The following is a 19,682-nucleotide window of genomic DNA, read 5'->3' as shown; positions in this document are numbered from 1 at the left end:
TGCTGAAACCATAAAAATGAGAGTCTGTGTGTGCATCATTGTGCATATGGTGTCGGATCAATGTATTGTTCACACAGCTGAGGTCAGTGGGTGTTGGTTTCATACACTGAAAGCCTGTAATTTGTTGCTGAGCACGACTGTGACTCAAAGAGCAACACTGTGAGCACTCAGCAGAAATGGAAGTGTAACCGTATATGTTTCCATGCTCTTTACATTGTCCTGAGACAAACTGCCAGCTTTTGTTTTTCTCAACAAAAGCTCAAGGTCTGACCATGAAAAACATCCCAGGGAAAAATGATTAATGTGAGTATATCAAGGCAAGTTCTTCTTAAATATGGCTGCAAAGTTTACATTCAATGTAAACGAAGACTTGTAATGAATAAACTGAATACATGCAGAGCCAACAGTGAATGCAGGTGAGCAGCTACAGGTACAACTGACTGCACTGACCTACACGGCTTTAGAGCTGACCTGCATTGTGATATTATGTTTTATATCAGCATATGTGGGGAATTTTAAAGTTGAATGAAGTGTTTCCCAGGCTGCCCAAGTATATCTGCTGAACATTTCTACATTTTTCTTTGTGATCCGTCTGAGCTGCCAGCCACGTTGATGATCTGTCATCTTGCGTATTTGCTGTGGGGTGACTGACACTTGCTTTCCATGTGATCAGGGTAACAGAGAAGTCCTTCAGTAGTCCCTCTTGTAAGTGCATTGATGGAAGTGCGACCTCTCATGTTACATATGAATCTTCTTTTGCTGCTAAAAGTTATGTGCAGTTGGTTGCTGTTGATGTCATTCTGCGCTATCTTAGTTTTAGATCGTTATGAAACCCTACGTCATGAACAAGCCTCGTCTACACATGGATCCACTGTTGTGATAACGGAATAATGAGTGAAAGTTTTCAAAACGAGAGTTGTGTTATTTGGGCGTCTTTCTGAAATGTGCTGCTGATTCAAGTATTCAAGTATAGAGTGTATAAACCCATGTATGTTTCAGAAGTTGAACATTCCTTTATATGATCTGAGGAAATATTCTCCTACCCTCCAGAACAACCTCCCCAAGGAGATCAGATTGGCAACTTCTTTATTCTGTTTTAAACCTCTTTCGAAAACATGTTTTTATCAATGTGCTTTTACAGGAGATGTCACCTGAGCATGATTTAATCAAGAGGTTTCTATTCTTTTGCAGGCAGTATCATTGGCAGGATTTTATCATTTTATTTTGTATTTTTGTATTTTTATATTTTACATTTCTGATTTTTTGATTGTTTCAATCCTTTATCTTTTGTTTTTTGTTATTCTTCATTTTTTTAATTTCAGTTTATTTTACTATTTTTATTATAATAATAATTATTATCATCATCATCATCATCATCATCATCATTATCTGCTTATTATATGCTGGATTTCTCCTCAGAGCTTTAAGCCATAATTATCACAATTAAACCAAAACTGGCTTATAATATTATTTTTTTTAAATGTCATGAATCTAAGAATATATGAAAGTTCACAGTTTTGAATTAATTTATGCAAACTAAATTATGATACTCTAATTGATTGAGATGCACCTGTGTTTTTGAATGAGGCCTACAGTCCCTTGAGGCGCCTTTGTGCTCATTTGTAAAAAAAAAAGTCAAGTTAAAGAGTTTAAATTTACAAATGTGTTACCCAGCAACTCTGACAAGACATACAGTATGTGCTGTTTCATTTTGTAGGCATCCTATTGTGTCTCTTGCATCTTATAAAGTGAGCCCTGAACTAAAACTACCGCTGTTACAATGAAAATAATGAGATAATTATGAAAAAAGTGAACCATTTCTTGTTTTATAGCAGTTAAGTGATCCAATCAAATCTATTTCAAACATTTTATTTTAGAGGATTTCCTCCAAAGCAGTTTTTGTTTATAAGCCAAACAGCTTGGCTTCAGGCAAGGTCTTTGTGCATTTTAGAACAAGCCAAAGCTCTCAGTTTTTGTCTTTTATACTGAATTTAAGAGTTTCCTTTCTACATCAGTTAACAAGGAAGCGAGGGGTTAAGAGACCAGAGAGAACGATCCAATCTGCAGTGTTGTAAAACAGCATCAAATACAGGAAATGTTCTCATTGCACCAAATTATACAAGATGATCTGATGAGTCTGTGAGTCAAGCCAAACGCCTTTCATTTGCTGGAGAGAGGAAACTGATGCTAAAACAAGGTCGGGCTGCTGATCCTTTTATGAGGATTTCACTCAAATTGGGGAAATGGTCTTGTATTTTGGCAGAGGACAGTTTGTGATTCACAGAGAAAAGGCATCTGTTCTGTTTCTTTATTATATTTAGAAATTCAAATTTCCCCTTCCTGTTCTGCCTTTGTGGAAACTCCCTTAAAGCTGTAACTCTTATCAGATACTTTCTAATTTAATACATTTGAAAGGAAACAGAAGTTGATTTTGTGTTCACAGGTTTCTGCCCCTGCTCATAACGTCTGTGAGTGAATCAACAGAACCCGGGCAGTGTGTTTCCACTGATATTAGGTTAATTAAAGCACACAGATGTGCGTTATGCAAAGCGTTCCTGCTAATCCATGTAATTGTTTGCTGAGTAGTAAAGGTGGGGGAGGAAACACTTGACGTGATTACGTTGTAATTTTCAGTGTGTGTCAGGACTGAAAGGGTGTTAATTCATAGTTTGGTTACCGCCGTCGATTCATCTCCCCGACAGAAAGCTGTGTGTCATCGTCTTCAGTCTGAACATGTTTGTGAAGACACAGTTTAGACTAAAACAAAGATGTTGCAGCACCAACCAAATGTTTTCTCCAAAATACGATGACGTCGTGTGAACGTGTTACGACATTGATGAAATATTTGCAGCAGAATCATCCAGAGCAAAAGTTATCTCTCAACAACAATTTCATATTAAAGATGTTTAACTGAAGCGATTTTCAGTGATGTTGGTGTCACGGCTTTGGCAATATCTGTGACAACTTATTAATCTGTTGACTGATATATCTGAACAGCTACTGGATGGACTGTCAGCCCACAGAGTAGAAGAAGAAAGAGGAGAGGTACTTTATTAATCCCAGGGGGGAAATTCAATTTTTTCACTCATGCAATTTTTGGACATGCTACACATACAGTTTTTTTTTTCTTCTGGTATAAACATACAAATGCACACACATGCAGTGAACATGCTTAGGGAGAGATGTCAGAGTGAGGATACTGCTGACAACCAGCGCACCCTGAGCAGTTGGGGGTTCGGGGCCTTGCTCAAGGGCACCTCAGCAGTGCCCAGGCAAGTGAACCAGCACCTCTCCAGCCACCAGTCCACTTGCCAAACTTCATCCATACTGGGACCCTTCGGTTCCCAATCCAAGTCCCTATGGACTGAGCTATTACCATAACACAAAGTTATAACTTGGGTAATCTGTGACTAATCTACATCCTGTCAAAGTTTTCACATGTTTAATACAAGCGGCAACATCCTGCAGCGAGAATTGAAGCCATTGCAAAAACTTTATTTTATAATGTCACATTTTAAATTAGGTATTTTCTGACAAGGTGCAGCATTATGGAATTAATTTGATATTGGATCTACAATTAGATGTTGGGAATACGGGCAACCTGCAGGGGTGTCAAGAGGTCTGAGCCAGATTCGGGCTGCGACTCAACACAGGAAAGATTCAATCTGAGTTTTATTTTTTGGAAGAAGTTCTGAGATGAATTGATTATTAAAGGTTCAGTTCAGTTAAGGCAAGATCAGTTGTGATTCTGTGTCCGGCAGGACAGTAAGACTCTGCAAGTTACAGACTTCAGAGCAGTGAAGGGGGCTGATCATGTGAAACAATCCTTCCTAATTTAGATAAATAAGAAGACCCAACAATATTTACTATGTACGTTAAGTTACATAAGTACAGAGAGAGAGAGAGAGAGAGAGAGAGAGAGAGAGAGAGAGAGAGAGTAGATCGAACATAACTGGCCGCATATAAAATTTAAATGTTTTAAGTGTTTGCTGTATGTTTCCCTTCACAACTTCAGTTTCCCTCAACAACTTGTTTTGATTGGCTGGGGTCGGTTTCAAATCCATCCATCCATCCATTATCTTGACCGCTTATCCCGTTAGGGGTCACGGAGGGCTGGAGCCTATCCCAGCTGGCTTCGGGCGGAAGGCAGGGTCCTGGACAGGTCGCCAACCTATCACAGGGCTAACGCAGAGAGACAGACAACCATTCATGCACACACTCACACCTACGGGGCAATTTAGAGTGATCAATCAACCTGAGCATGTTTTTGGACTGTGGGAGGAACCCGGAGAACCCGGAGAACCCGGAGAGAACCCACGCATGCACGGGGAGAACATGCAAACTCCACACAGAAAGGCACCCGCCCGGCCGGGGATTCGAACCAGGAACCTTCTAGCTGTGAGGCAACAGCGCTACCCACTGCACCACCGTGCAGCCCAGGGTTTCAAATCCAATCCCAATAAATGGACAGACGTCAATAAACAGATGGGTGACGTCACGGATATTACATCCATTATTTACACAGTCTATGGTTTAATACTGTGGATAATAACAGAAGACTTAGAAAACAAATACAGCACATTTTGTTTAGCTGTGTGTTTGGATAAAAAGCTAACATGCCAAACTGACGTTTTTATTATTAGCTGCTAGCCCTCTGACTACAGTAGCTTGTACTGTTGTGCCTGATTACATTACATAAATCTTAAGGGCTTAACTCTTAAGTATGTTTTTAGGCAGCAGTTTTTGGTCCCTCTCTGTTTCAGAGTGAGCTTGTCCAAATGCCCGCCACAGTTTTTTGTTTTTTTTTAATGTGATGCATTATGAAACTTGAAAACAGTGCTGCCTTGTTTCAGAAATTCTGTGAGTTCTTTCAACCCTTTTAGACACTCATTAACTTCCATTCATTTCTTAATTATATGAATCCTTCCACCAGAAACCGCTCCCGCTGGCAGTTTTTGTTCAAAACGTCATTACTGGCATGAGGCAACAAAGTGCAGACTCTTCAGATCAGTCAGCCTTTGATTTACTTTTTAGAGCAAGAAAACCCTCACAATGAAAAAATCAGAGTTCACTGTGATTTATTAAATAACTAGAAAAGGTTCAGTATGACGGCACTACACAGAAATAATTACATTTCTTATATAACAGTTTTAATCTAACAGCTGTTGGACCAGCAGCCAAAATGCATAAAAGGTAGGGTTGGGACTGTACAGCATGCATGTATATACATCTAATCAAGTTATGTAGAACTGTGCATACCTCGCTATGACCATGAGAAAAGTCATTACATCATTCAAAGTCACAATATTTGGTGTATTTTAAATAACAGCTGTCTTCTCAAAACTCTGCTTTAAATTAATTTGATGAAAAATGCATTCTATTGTGTTCTTCAGGCTCTGTAAAGTAAAAAAAATACTGATGCAGTTGGATGTACACTCCCTTTGGCAACAACATCCAGTCTTTAAGATGCAACTGAGATTTAGTGAAAACAATGAGGTCAGCCAGAGGATCCTGAGAAGAGGTATAAACCACATAACCCCTCCTCGCCCTCACACCCTCACTCTCACACTCTCACACACACACACACTCTGCCGTCAGGTTTCAAAAGCGGCTCCTGAATGATTTCCAACAAGTTTATAAAGCAGCTCCATAAATCTGTCACTGAGAGAAAGTGCCGCTCAAGCAGTTGCGCAACAATGGCTGCATTCATATTTTCCTTTGAATGCTGGCATACGTTTCAGCGCAGCAATAAACTTAAAGCTAACAAAATAGAAAAGGTTAGGATTTTTAATTGGTTGAAACTATGCATTTAAAGGATAAGGCTGGTTTTGGCTTGCATTTCTTTCACTGCTTGAAAATTCCATGAAAAGACTCAGATGAGCTGTCTCTCACTTTTCGTGTGTGTCTGTAAAAACAGATGAATGGTCACATAAATTAAGTTTCACTTGACAAAAGGCCAATTAGTTTACTTAAAGGGCCAGGCACTGTAGCAAGAAGCAAGCATAATTTTGGGGACTACTTTAAGAGGTGGATTAATACACATCTGGGCACTATCGAGGTGTTTAAAAAGGTGTTCCTTTAATTCATGCAAAATAAACTACGCTACATGTTCTCATCATAATAGAGGAACATGTATTAGAATTTGAACAATAGCGGTACAAGAAATTGTTTGTTTTATCTTTTGTAGCCATCTTTAAAAATTAAAATGAGACAAATATTGCCCGTCATATTCTTTGAATAAATCTGAATTTTTTTTCTTTACAGACTCAGAAATCATTTCTGAATTTGAAGCTGGTGTCACATAAGTGCTGTTTGAGATGTAAACATATTCAGATATTCAGCTTCAGCGTGAGAGCGGCCACCAACAGCATCTCAGCGCTCAAATGATGCGAAATTGTCACTGTGGGAAATATGGTGAATTTTCTACAGGATCCATCGTCCTCACCTCATCATAAAAGGCTACTCCAGATCAGCCAGTGTTCATTACAGCTGAGATTTCAACACAACGTGGACCTGCGTCACTGAGCTCTCAGTAAACATGATCATCAGCAGCTGTCACGGAGAGCCTCTGATGAGTCCTTAATGGACCACATGTAAAGAGAATAATTTAGCTGTTTGATGAATACATTGTGGTAAACATGCTTTGAAAACTGATAGAAAATTATAGATAATATGATAATCATTTTTGATCATCATGGTTGCCAGAGCTGTGATTGAAGTGAGTGCACTTGATGTGTTATGTTGTGACCCTTAGACTGGATTACATAACAGAGTTAATTTCCAAAGGACTTTCTCTTCATTTATAAAATACTTTTGTAGTTAAAATAAAAATCAAACAAGTAGAATCACATTTAAAAGATATTGTTGGACATCAGTGGGTATCTGAAAAAACTGGCCAATGCCCGTACGGTTTGGCAAAGTCTTAAAGGTACAGTGCGCAGAAATACGACTATTGGTGAAGTGACGGTGGCCTTAGAGGACAAGAAACTCCTGTGATGCATGATAAGTACAATCATCTATTTGTCAAGTTTTTTTGTTTGCAGGAAAACAGTCATGTGAAGAGCAAAGGAAGAGATCATGATCCACTGAATATAATCCTGAAACCTGGGCGGATTTGGCCTAATGGTTAAATTGCGCAGCCATGTAGCGGTTGGCCTGGGTTCGACTCTAGCCTGCGGCCCCTTTCCCGCATGTCATTCCCCCACTCTCTCTCCCAGTTTCCAGCTCTATCCACTGTCCACTCCTTTCTAGGTGCAAAAGCCCCAAAAATATAACTTTAAAAAAAGGAAAAAATCCTGAAACCCACTAAATGTCATCTGACAATGACTCAGCTTCAATTCATATCTATAAACAGATATCTACGCACTTACAGCAGTCTGCTCTTTGATGACGTCTCTCAACTCTGACTCCACTTGAACTTTTCAAGATGATACTTTATCTAGTGAAAATAGAAGCACAGAGAAGAAAGAAACCTTGACCACGAGTACTGAATTGCTAACCACTTGCTACACCAGAGGCTACAAGTTGCTCATTGCTCCCAGAGGCTGTCTTTGTGTCAGAAAATAGCTGATGGATTTCAAGCTTGGTCAAATATGGACATGCAAGTTTTTGGATGTGTTAGCTGCCATCGCCAAGTCCCTGTTTTTGGAAATAATACTAGGGGGTAAATTTGGGGTCAAAACAAAAATCCTATGTGGACTTTCTGCTTAACTCTCCTTTTGGCTCTGTTTTGATCTTCACCAATCCTTGAAGAAGAAGATGTCTGACTTTCTAGCTGCTAAATGCACTTAATCACTGTCTGCATGAAAATGAATGCTGAGCCATTAGTTTACAGTGCCATCCAAGCTTGGTGTCATTAGAGACAATGTGCTAAAAGACGAAAAAATAACCGTGTGGGGTCATATTTTTGTGTTTGTGTGGAGTCTTTTCACTTTCACTCATCACTGATTGAGTCCATTGTTGATAGAAAAAAATGAATTTAAGATAACTGCTGTCTTGTGCTGGTAAACTTCAAGTGTTGATGCTGAATACAGATCTCTGATTGGTCCCACAGTCCATTCTGAAACCTTCTGAGGACTAGTGAGTGAAATGAATAGCAGATTAACAAGAAGAAATCAGTGCTATGGGAGCACAATGTCATTACAATGACCTTGAATCTGTATGATCCAGACAAACGGCTGTGTGATTTGACCCCACGCTGTGCTGATGACAGTGACTGCAGCTGTGATTCACGCTCCCTCTGATCTCTCTCTGAGCAGAGTGTCTCTATGAATCATCACAAAGAGTGACGTCCACCGCTTACAGCAGGTACATCTCTACAGTCTTCAAGGTCCCACTCCATCTACAGCTCTGTGATTATGGTCACATAACACAGCCTTATGTTCCCCAGATAACACACATCAGTGTTTTATAACACGCTGTCACAGTCCTTGGAGGTATTACTGAGTAAGAACTCGTGCTTCGAAATCACTGAATAACAAGGATGAGGTAAAACCTTTAAAGCTGTGATACACTGCTGAAGACTGAAATACCCAAATTCAAATACAGGTATTACACATGTTAGATTATTTGAAGAATTTCTATAAATCACTTTTACTTCTGATGATTTATCCACTTTTGGTGTTGTTTAAGCTACAATTTTATGATTATTGGAATAAAAGGAATTAATTAGTAGGATTTGTATGTCTTTGACGGCACAAGTTGGATTTTTGAGGGTCTGTTTATGCCAAAAGAAACCCTCTTATATCTGAAATGTATTCAGTGTTGCCCAGACTTCATGTTCAGCAACAAAACGCACAACTAGTGATTGTTTGCTTCTACTGGGCACAGTAAATGGCATGCTCCTCTGTGGTGCTGTGTCAAAAAAACACCTGATGATTCTGACGGTCAAATTCTACCAGATCCACATCCCGGTCTGTCTCCGATCCATCACAGCACTGGATCTGATAGGTTTCTATTCTAGTCAATGTGTTAACTTCCACTGGATCTTGCGTTCCAGCTGCGTCTCTGATCCGGCAGGTCAGAACGCAATGGATCAGATACACAAGACTTCTATTTTTGCTGGATGCTATAGCACAACGCATGAATCTCAACAGAGCAGATGGAGTGGGACAAGAATTCAGACACCAAAACAAAATTAAAATATCCAGCTGATTTTCAGAATAAAACCCTCTGTGTTTTAAACTTAACTATGAAAACAAAATGTCACTTTGGGCGGAGGCAGGCCTGGAGGCAACAGGTCAGAGGTTTTCAGAGGCTGATAAAAACAACATGGATGAGGAGAGGAGGAGAATCCTTGATTCAGTGATTGCCACAGTAAAACCTTGGTCACATGACTCCAGCTGTTCGGTGGTCTTACTCCCTGCTGCGTTCCGAAAATGCAACCGGTGGATGTTGAGGGATGAGGGAGCATCGGAGACGGACCAGACACGGATCTGGTGGAAGTCCTGTGTGACCTGTTTCGACTGCAACACACCTGATGTGCACAAAAGTGGGAGGGCTTGTGTTCAATACTGCTTACAGCTTCAACTAGTCATATTTTCAACATATTTTAGAGACACTATTTCTCCAGTGAAAATGATTTCAACAAATCTGTGTCCAAATGAAATGAAACTAAAGGTTTGCAGCTGTCTTTGTTCAGTTTAATAACACTGGTCCACTTTCTCCACACACAGAGCCTCAGCAGCAGCAGCTTGTTACCTGAAGGGTTGACCTCTTACAAAAGTGGAGCTTTTCAAGGATCACTGCAAAGCCGCTCTGATCCAGAAAGACAACACAGCTACAGGGATTGTTTGTTACTCTGTGCATCAAACTCTGTTCCATTAAGACGTCTGGGTGGTTTTCTCTTCATGGGCTTTTAAGCTTTTAATGTTTGACCTGCATGATGGACAGCTAAGACGTAAACTTTAAGATTCCTCAGATAGGTCTGCAGTGTTACAGAAGCAGGTGGAGCTCCTGACTTTCAGCTTTTTTGCTGCATTTCTTTTACTCTTCAGTGAGACAGACATTACATTCAGCCTGACTGTATTTCTACTTATACTGGATGCTCATAAGATTCTTGTTCTGCCTGTTTGTCATGCAACATCTCTAGTTTTGTCCTCAGTTATAAATCCACCATGCTTTCCAGGGATTAGTTCTTAACATTTCATTGCTTGCCATAATTATTTGACTAAATCACAATTTCCAATCATGTATGTCTCTTATTCATATTTTAATAAACTGTGAACTCTTGCTTGTGTTCTCGTCCTCTCTTTCATTTGAAACCTGATGTGACTTTGACGTGAACACTATCAGTTGTGCTTCTCACCCAATTACAGCATGTGCTGACTCCTGCCTCTGACCCTGAGCAAGATAAGCGGTACAATGATTGGACTATCAGTTTTAACAAGCAAAATGAATATCTCAATGCAATCCTAACACTGTGCTGTGTCTCTGCTGTTCTCAGTAGCATTGTTTGACTTTGTGCCCACCAGTTAAAAGACCATTACCGGTCTCTCAGGTGTTGACAAGGAGGAACAGTTGACTCCAAATAAGGGCGTCTAATCTCTCACTCCTCACTTTAGGTTTCTGGTAACTCATCTAGTAGCGGTTTATGCATACCTCACATTCCACAGACTGAAAGTATTTACCTTTGGCCATCACTCTGGCTAATCATTAGCTTGTTTTGGTTATCTTAACTGTGCTTTCAGTGACAAAGATTCCTGTATAAAATTCCACAAACCTTTATTTGCTTCAGAGGGACTTTCTGTGTAGAGCCGGGCTCAGGCTTTGGGAGTTTTGGGCCTCGTCACACCCCATATGTTCCATCTGACACTGTAGAGAGAAATCTGGTTTAGCACCTTTGTAGGCACAGATGTTGGACACAGAGTATTTTAAATCCTTAAATGTCTTGAACACTCCCAGACTCATTGAAGATGTCCCTAAAAATCAAAAACATCTCATTTTCTGATTTTGAAATTTGTATACAGGCATTCATCAAAGTACTTTCACAGCTGGTTAGCTAACAAAAAATAGCAGAGGAAAGGGATGAGAAATTAAGATGGAGCACATGGGCCTTTTTGTGATTGTTTCAGCCTCAAACGCATGATTTTGTGGCAGGTTTTGATATTTTATAAAAGCTGTTAGTTGGACTACATTACTTCCAGGCAATATGTGTCTCTAGATGAAAAATACAATGTTCAAAAAGTTCAGTTTCTTACATTCTTTAATGTCCACACAACCCTGCAGACTGATGGAGACACATTTTGGGGCATCAAAGATCCACATTTTCTGGGTTGTACGGTAGCTAACATGCTATTTTACTAGTTTGGGTGACAAGTTATTAAGTTGCTACTTTCTACTTTTGATTTATTGATAAAACTTTTGTTTTTAAAATTGTTTAATTTACAATTTCTTGCTTGATTGCTTGTTTACATTCATTGAAGGCTCATCCCCTTTCTTCTATTTCATTGATTTGCCCACACCTGATGTTGTGACACTGATTAGGCCATGACTGGTAGCCACACCCTTTTTAGGTTGTTCTGCCTCTCTGTTCAAAATGTTTGCCTGATGAAGGTCTAGCACCGAGACGTTGCAATCAAACTCTTTTATGTGCAAGTTGGATAGTATGCCGGATTCTTGCAACTCAAACCTTCAGTGGTGTAAAATGATTCAACTACCTGAATAATAGGGAAGCTGTATTAACATGATTCTAAGCAACATTTTTCACCAGACTTGTTGTGAAGTTTGGTTTTCAGCTCTAGATCATTTGAACAGACGTCTGGACATCACCTGAGATCACGTGAGGTGGAATATGCTCTAACTGGTGCACACAATAATCTTCATGGTAACCTGAAGTGAGTTATGATGAGCCAATATTAGAGATACTGGAGTTAGAGGATAGATTAGAAAGAAGAGGAATACAATTTTGATGTGTCTGCATTTCAAACCACTTTTTTAAAATCAGTCAGGCTTTTGAAACCCCCATGTCTGACCCGACTTAGAGAAACATTTTGGTTGACCACATTAAGAGAACATTATTTGTTTGTGAGACAACATGAAGAACCCACTCCCTTCACCTATGTGTGTGCTTTCCCCCCTGTAGTGTAATAGTGTTCAGTGGGTTTTGAGGAGCTCATTCATCCCGGTCTGTGACCACTAAGCTCATTCCTTACACATTGAAAGGAAGCACTGAATGTGGTGGGAGAGTGTTCAAGTGTTCATACCCACACATTCCCCCCTGGGCCCTCTTACAGTCGCAGCAGCTAAATCTGTTTCAAAAGCTTACGTAAGCCAAGATGAGGCCACGGTGCCAAGTCCCATCAAACCCGTGGGGGGGGGGGTTGCCCCCTGTGTGAATAAAATTTCAGAGAGGAGACGGTGAATATGTTTGACCTTTTGTGAGGCGCACGGTGAGGAGCTGCTTCCTGCGCTCTCTGGGGCATTAACCTTATCTTATAGACACATAATAGCCTATTGACTGCTGAGAATATCTATCCCGCGGCTCAAGTTCAACGGCTGCTTCTGATGTCTTTTTCTCTAGCAGGACTTTTGGGTTCGGGGAAGCATCGGCACCGTCAGGATTACGGGGCCTTTTCTATGACTTTCTTTGCCTTCCTGGAGCCGTCATTGCTTACTGTACATCTTCATGGACTCGGCTGGCAGAAAGACTGGGTGGTGTTCAGAGACTGTAAAGGGGAAGTGGATGTTGCCAGCGTGATGTCACATGCCTGTATGTGGATTGCTTTTTTTGAAGCCTTGTGTTTGGTATCATGGCCACCGCCATGTTGGTCTGATGGAGCCAGAGGAGGCCATGTGTGGACATGAATAGGAGGCCTATATTAGTATATGAAATTTCAAAGCCCCTGTTTATTTTTGTTTTCTATGCTGATGAAGATGATGATGATAATGACATCTAACTTTGAAGAAGTGGTACATGAATTTATAGATGCATATAATTATGTGAATGTGTATGAATATATACTATGTTTGGTGATATCTATAGTCACACCTGTTCTTATAAGCATCCCATACTCTTACAATTATTTTAGTTTTATTATTATTATTCATTATTTTTTGTTGTTCATAATTTATTTTCTCATTAAGGTGGAGCTTAACAAAAGTTGAAAAAAAAACAAAAACATTGTGTTAAAGTGGTTTGAACCTATAAAAAAATGTATCTTATGTATGAATAATATTGACAAAATAAAGTATAAAAAAAAAATATAGGATTGAGGGAGATAAAGAGTGATAGATGATGGTGGTGAGACGGATAGTAGTACATTTAAGCGGTATCAGCAGCGTGCAATTATCACGTGGTCTGATACCTATCCCCTCCAGTGGTTTCAGACATTCAAAACAATTCAATAGAAATAGATAATCTTCTCATTGATGGTCTCTTTTGCTTTTTCAGGAACCAGGGCATCAGCAAGAGGAGACTGTTCAGCTAAACGTAGGAAGACTGCATTTGGACAGTCTGCATTTTCAGTCAGAGCAGCAGGAAAATGGAACTCAATCCCAGCTCACATTAGTGACTGTACAAGCCTCAGTGTTTTTAAAAGTACACTAAAATTATGGCTCAGGGAAAAACAATCATGTGCTCATCTGAATGTATCAAATTAGAGACAATGAAATGTAATTTTAAATGTGTCGTTATTAGTGATGGACTGTGTTGTGTAGTCTATGTATTGTTTTAAATGCTAGTATGTTTTTTATCGTTTGTATTGTACATTTGTTAACATCTTCCTGCCCAGGGACCACAGATGAAAATTAGCTTATAGCTAACTCTGGCTTGACAGTTTTTGTTTTGCATGGCCCCTGTCAAATAAACTAATAAATAAATAAATAAAATAGAATAGACTTCATTGTTAATTTGAGTTTGTTTCACAGCTGGCCAAAAACTCCTCACAGGAGCTTTAAATCAGTTTTTTGGTACTGTTCGAACCTTATCTATGTGGGTTTAACTTACTATATGGTACAGTCCCCTATATCTTACAAACAGTAAACATCAGTCAGTATTGTAACATATTGTTGCCTTTCCTTCAGGCAAAAGAAAGGCATATCCATACAACATCTATAGTGTGGAAGAGTTGTTTTTATTCATGTTGGATCATACCATATGTGCTCTACTTGTCCTCATCTCTTCTCCTTTCTACCAGCAATTATCCGTTCTGACACTTCTTTGGCTGCTCCCTCTGTAATGTTATCCGCTCTGTAACATCAGAAAGTAAAATTCAAACATATTATTATGGGTTTATCTTTAATTGTGTTTTAACAGAAAGTAAACCCAAAGACTAGATTGAGCCAATTTTGTTTGTCTGGAGGCTACAGAGCAATTTCACCACATAAAGACGCTAAACATCCCATAATTGCCCCGACTTGCCAACAGGCTCATCTCTGCTCCTCCTAACTACAGAATGAGTCGGATTAGAGCTTCATTTTGGGTTTAGCATTGTATAGACTGTCATTTATCAGGTAGACACACATTCACACACACAACATACACCCTAAATATCAGATCAGATGTTCAGATGGGTGATGACTTTCTCCCAGTTGGTTTCTTTACATGAAGAAGACATGATCGAATCTGAAACCAACTCCATGTTTTTTCTCCAAACACATTATTCCACTGCATCACTAATGATTAATAATGCGTTGACATTATTGGACGAGCTGACTGGTCGTCTGCGAGTCTCATGTTGAATCGTAATGTTCTGCTTTCTGCTGTTGTGTGTGCATGCAGAGGAGGATCCTCAGGAGAGCAGCGCTACAGCTGAGGCCCGGCAGGTTTGGCATGGACCTGTGCATGTGCAACGTGTTTCAGGAAATAATCCTTGTGTAACAGCGGCCTTTGAAATCATATTCCAGTATTGTCATTCTGAATAAATAAATAAATAAATAAATAAATAAATAAATAAATAAAGCAATAGGAGCAGTGTTGCTCAAAAGGAAACTTAAGGGTTAAAACACCCATACGATTAAAAAATACATCTAAATAAAGAATGTAAGGTATTATAAAACAGTACAACTGAAAAAATGAAGTAAACTTGGGGTAGTATTTCTAGTTTATTTTGTAGTTTCTTGCGGGAGCAAATACCCTCATTCCCTAGGGGTGCACTAAGTGGCTCAGGCCACTGTCTGGGCATTTGATTAGTCAACCTCAAAACAAGATGATCTAAACATACATGAAGGGGGAAAAAACCCTAGCTTGAATTGAGGTCAACAAGGTATATATATGAAAAAGTACAGTCTAAACCTGCTCTCTCTTTTTGAGATGGGATAATTGAGCCTGATTGGTTGAATTTTTTTAATAAAATGCTTTTAAAAAACAACCCATCAATCAATCTGGCAATAACTGTTGTTTCTCACCAATAGAAGGAGCATTTTATTATCTAACTTAAACTTTTAATCCCTTTATTTGTGTTGCTGTTTTGCACCAGGATCATCACAAAAGACTCTTAAGTAGGATTGAAAATAAACCTCTACAGATTAATAAAGTAACAGCCTGTCATCATAGGCTATGCTAAAAAGGAAAAAAAGAGTGTTTCAAATGAGAAAATAAAATAAAAATGTGTGTTGTGATACCCCATCTCAGTGTGATTACATAATAGGGCAAAAAGACAAGTTAATTCATGGTAGATGCCAGACACAAATCCAGTTGGGAAATCTGTCCTTCTATGCTCTGATCAACCTTCCTGTCCTCCAAACACGACTCGAAAAAGAGAGACTGATTCAGATTTTCTCACACAGGGTGAAATAGCAGACAGGCCGTGAGGAGGAGTAAGGTTGCGTGTCACTCAACAAAAACAAGCTGCTTGATAACACAAACCTGATTCTGTCATTTTGTTCTGTAACACGAGAGAGAGAGCAGATGTCGTGAATACGTTTCTCAGGTTAATGTTATAAGGAATGTCAACCATTGTTGTGTGACATAAGATCCAACCTGTAGGAGAGATACCAGCCCACAAGCACTGCACTCCTGTTAGCATCTATATGGTGAAGAGATCCTCTGACACGTCTCTGTCGAGGACCACATTACCCACTGGGAGTATATCACAGGTAAAGGTGTGTTAAACTGAGTACTTCCTGCTTTCTCTTCATAGTTCACACAGGTACACTTGAGGTCAAAATTATTAGCCCCCCAGGAATTCTGGAACATTTTCCTTAAATTCTGCCCAATGTTTGAATCATTGATAAAACTTGATATAAGCAATCATTCACCAGTGTTCTTTAGTAGCTTTGGCACATTTTAGAATGTAAAATACATTTTTAGGATAACTTTATATCAAATATAGTGAAAAATGGGGTTGTCAAAATTATTAGCCCCCCTGTGAATTTTTACTTTTAAAACACATCTGAGCAGTCAGTTTGTTTCCTAACAACATCTGTTGGTCAATTGGCTTCCTAGCAACACCTGATCATTCAAACAGCATTGAGATTTACTTAAGGGGCTCCAAACAGGGCACCAGAACACGTTATTGAGAGAGACTACTCATATTAACCATGCCTAAGACAATGGAAATCAGTCTTGAGCTCAGAAAGAAGATAATTGAGGCTCATAATAAGAGGGAAGGCTATACTGTAATTTCCAGGTGTTTTACAGTGTCTAGAATAGCTGTATGTTGCATCATTGCAAAGTACAAGGAGACAAACTCTGTTATAAACAAACCTAGGCGTGGTAGAAAACACAATATTTCAAACACTTTGGAGAGGAAAGTAGTTGAAGATGTCAGCAAGAAGCCCCGGACATCTTCCAAGATGATTGTTGCTGACCTGACCTCCTCTGGAGTTGATGTTTGAAGGAGCACAGTTGTGAGGGATCTTCATCGTAGTGGGCTTCAGGACCATCGTCCCAGAAGAACCCCTTTACTCAAAGAGCGGCACATCAGAGCCAAACTGAGGTTTGCCCGAGAACATTTGAAAGGTAAAGATGAGTTTTGGAGACCATCCTTTGGTCTGATGGAACTTTTTGGGCATATGGATGTTGTTCATGTTTGGCCAAGAAAGGGAGAGTCCTTCAACCCTTAGAACACGGTCCTCAGAATTAAACATGGTGGAGGGAGCATCTTACTGTGGGGCTGTTTTGCAGCCTCAGACACAGGAAATCTTGTTCTGGTGCATGGCATCATGAAAAAAGAAAGTTATGTTGACATTTTGAGGGATAATGTGAAGAACTCTGCTCTTAGTCTAGGCTTTGGTTGGCGCTGGGTCTTCCAACAAGACAATGATCCAAAGCTTGCGTCAAAATTGGTCAAACAGTTCTTAAAGGACACCAAAACCAAGGTCCTGGAGTGGCCCGTACAGAGCCCAGATCTCAATCCTGTGAAGAATCTGTGGCGGGTGCTCAAAGTGAATGTCCATGCTCAGAAACCATGTATTTTGGACCAGCTGGAACAATTTGCATTGGAAAAATGGGCCAAAATCCCTCCAGAGACATGTGTCAACCTTGTAAAGAACTATTTGAAGAGGTTGTTGTCAGGTGTGGCTCAGAACGGGCGCACTATTGACTACTTAGGGCTAGGGGGCTAATAATTTTGGACATGCAATTTTTACCTTTTCTTGTTTCAATTCATTGCATCAATAAAATATCCATGTCAAACATAGTGAACATTTGTCTTTGTTATTTTGGAAACACATAAACTATAAACACTTGTTGTTAATGGTCATTTTCATGGAGAAATCAAGGGTTTTATCTGATTTCACAAGGGGGGCTAATAATTTTGACCTCAACTGTACAAAGTGCTGCTAATGTCGTCCTCACAATGGGAAACAAGTTCTTTTATGAGAGGAAATCAACTGGATCATTTGTCACTGACTTTCTATAGCAAAGAACTGCTGAAGAATGCAGATGCCATGTTTCAGTGTAACTTCAGCTCCCAAAAAGTGCCCGTCAGGAAATCGTTTCTTATGCAGGGTGTCAAGAAACACGTTTGTTTTCTCATTAGTTACTTTGGTAAATGGCCCAAGCTATTATCAACAATTAGCTGATTTATTTTATTATATTTCAGCACTCTGTCTTGACCCTCATCTGTCCGTCAGTCTGTCCTGCTTGGAAAATATTTGGGACAGTCCCTGCCTTGTTCAGCTGAGACATGAACTGACTAAACTTTAGATAAAGACAGCGATGTAAGCACTCTGCTGCTCCTGCAAAGAAAAAAAACAGAAACGCAACATTTCCCATACACTTCTAACTTCTGACTATTCATTGAATCTTTCTCTTCATCATTGCTTTGAGTTATTTTTACTCTCCTGAGCTCAGTGATGTTTTTGTTCATCTGGGCTGAAGACGCATTATGAGGGAGCCGCTCATCCAAGAAATGTACATCGATGATTCATCTTAACCTATTTTGCTGTACATCGCAGCCACAAGCGTGAACGCTGAATCCTCCAACAGAACGGCGGTGATATAAGAGGATGACAAAGTGGTTCTGTCACACACACAACATGGCTCTATTTGTCTTTTTCCTAGATACTTTATCTTGCATAATCTTTTGACGCTTGTTCTCTTCACTGTTGACTGCGCGCAGTAATCTAGGAAGTTTTACTTGTTTTAGTGTTCAGTAAACAGAAAGAAGGCTTTATGTGTCTTTTCTCAACAGGTAGATCAGAGGCACTAAGACACCCAAACAGCCTGATGACGTACTTGAGGCCCAAAATGAATGACCCACCACATTTTGCTCATATCAAATCCTTAGACCTAAAACCTGGTTTCTTCTACACTGACTCTAAAGCCTGGTTTATACTTCTGGGTAGGATCGACACTGTAGCTTATACCATAGTTCTGTGTACCCCCCCGTACCCATGCTTCGGCCTAGGTTCTCCTCTGATGTCTCCATTCTATTTTTCCCTGTAATCATTGCTGTGTGATAAACAGCAACATGTTTTAGCTCTATATTAACATTATACGTTTACAGACACTGTGAAAAAGCATGCAGAAAACGTAGCGGGCCAAAAACAGGCGACCTGACTATCAGAGAGATGACACTGCCCTAAAAGGTTTCCGGGAGTATTGCTGTGCGACAGAGACTCATCGACGCACAAGTATGTGGTGCTCACGTCTGTGTCGGCCACATAGACTGTAAATAAAAATGGACAGCGTTGCTCCGCCTCTTCCCGTTGTACAGTTCTGAAGCCAAAAAATCCCGCTCCTGGCCGCCGCCATTGTGCAGCCAGAGCCTGTGAAGCCACTGTAATAAGCTCCGCCCTACAGCGCAGCGTCACAAGACGCTGTGGGTCCTTTGAAGTAAAATCCTGTTTTTTAATCTCTAATAACTAACGAAAAAGAAACTTTTCAGGAAAAAGAGGCCTTGAACACAAAACAGTCAAATACTAACTACATATAACCACAGCATACAGATGTGAGAAACATTCGTACCACATGTATTTATTTTTTAAAGTGTGACTGCTCCCCCATTCAAATGAATGGGGGAGACGGATTGTTTTACCTATACTGCAGCCAGCCACCAGGGGGCAGTCACACTGCTGAAAGCCTCACCACCATGGCTGTATCCGGCTCGCTTGGTCAGCCACTGCTGCGTAGGGCCAACGCAGAAGTATAAACCAGCCTGAAGCCGTAGTGGCCGATTCAATCATGAGCACTACAAACTTGTCAAGCTGCAACCTCCAGTCTCAAAATATGAAGCCGATGTGGAAGTGTTATAAACTGCAATTCATCAAGAATCCACTTGAGGCTGGCTGCAGAAACA

General features: G+C 39.9%; 1 long non-coding RNA gene across 1 annotated transcript in view; it reads right to left on the bottom strand.

Annotated features, from left to right (window-relative positions):
- The window catches only part of LOC117814902, a 55,499-nt gene that overhangs the window by 20,571 nt on the left and 15,246 nt on the right, over window positions 1-19,682 (bottom strand). The window contains exon 2 of the long non-coding RNA XR_004631665.1: window positions 10,721-10,812. This is a non-coding gene — a long non-coding RNA (uncharacterized LOC117814902). The remainder of the gene's footprint in view (window positions 1-10,720; window positions 10,813-19,682) is intronic.

This window comes from Notolabrus celidotus, chromosome 6, assembly GCF_009762535.1.
Source record: "Notolabrus celidotus isolate fNotCel1 chromosome 6, fNotCel1.pri, whole genome shotgun sequence".
In the NCBI taxonomy this organism is placed as follows: Eukaryota; Metazoa; Chordata; class Actinopteri; order Labriformes; family Labridae; genus Notolabrus; species Notolabrus celidotus.
Note: the sequence above shows the minus strand (reverse complement) of the source record. Positions and strands in the feature narration are given on the sequence as shown.